This window comes from Etheostoma spectabile, chromosome 7 (assembly GCF_008692095.1).
Source record: "Etheostoma spectabile isolate EspeVRDwgs_2016 chromosome 7, UIUC_Espe_1.0, whole genome shotgun sequence".
In the NCBI taxonomy this organism is placed as follows: Eukaryota; Metazoa; Chordata; class Actinopteri; order Perciformes; family Percidae; genus Etheostoma; species Etheostoma spectabile.
Window position 1 is genome coordinate 15,174,266 of NC_045739.1, and position 888 is coordinate 15,175,153.

Here is an 888-nt window from a genome sequence, read left to right on the forward strand (position 1 = left end):
CTAGAAAAGCGCTATATAAAATACAGCACATATAGAAACTGAATGATGCAGTGTTCTAAGTGCTCATACTCATTTTCAGCTTCAGAATTGTACCAAAATAGGTTTAAGTGGTTTCATTTTCAGAAATCACAATATATTTGTTGTATTGCACATTGCTACAGCTCCTCATTTTACTGTGTGTTGAGCTCTGTTTTAGCTACCGAGTGAGGCACCTCACTTCTGTTTGATATTTGCTGGGAATCGCACATGCGCAGTCAGTACTGCTAGCTTGTCAGTTGCAGAGCATGAGGAATTGCCACGCTAGCATCTAGGCGAGAATAGTGTGTTACAAAGTGACAAACGTTTGTCACGGAAGTAAAGGCTCAACTAAATAGAGCGGTTTGGAGCAGTTTGTGAGCAGTGTTTTTTGTTGGAGATGGTAAGTCCTTTTGGGGTGGACTTTGGTCTTTTTCACTTTGTAAACCTATAACGTGCACAAAAAGCTATATAACACAATAAAGGACTGGTGTGTTTTCACTGTTACACGGCTGCTTCAGACAGTCTGACTGCTGTAATAAAGAAACTCTGAAATCCCATTTAAGTCCAGGTATTTTAAATGAGACCAAAATTTAGAAATGTACACTTAAAAAAAATATAGAATGTTCCCTTAGATGAAGGAAATCTTAATTAAGAACAGATTATGTAATGCACCCAAACAGTCCACAAATATTTGAATCCATAAATCCATAAATATTTGCATCCATAAATATTTGAATGTGGTCACAGCCCCCTATCTCCATGTCCTGATTTTAAATCTTTTTGAAGACCCTGCAGTTATTTGGCTTAAGTAAAGTGACTTAATTGATTACAAATCTAGGTTATTACTAACCCACCCACCCACCCACACGT

General features: G+C 37.5%; 1 protein-coding gene across 3 annotated transcripts in view; it reads right to left on the bottom strand.

Annotated features, from left to right (window-relative positions):
* The window catches only part of mbd6 (methyl-CpG binding domain protein 6), a 17,438-nt gene that overhangs the window by 12,550 nt on the left and 4,000 nt on the right, over nt 1–888 (bottom strand). The gene's annotated exons all lie outside the window — the stretch shown is intronic.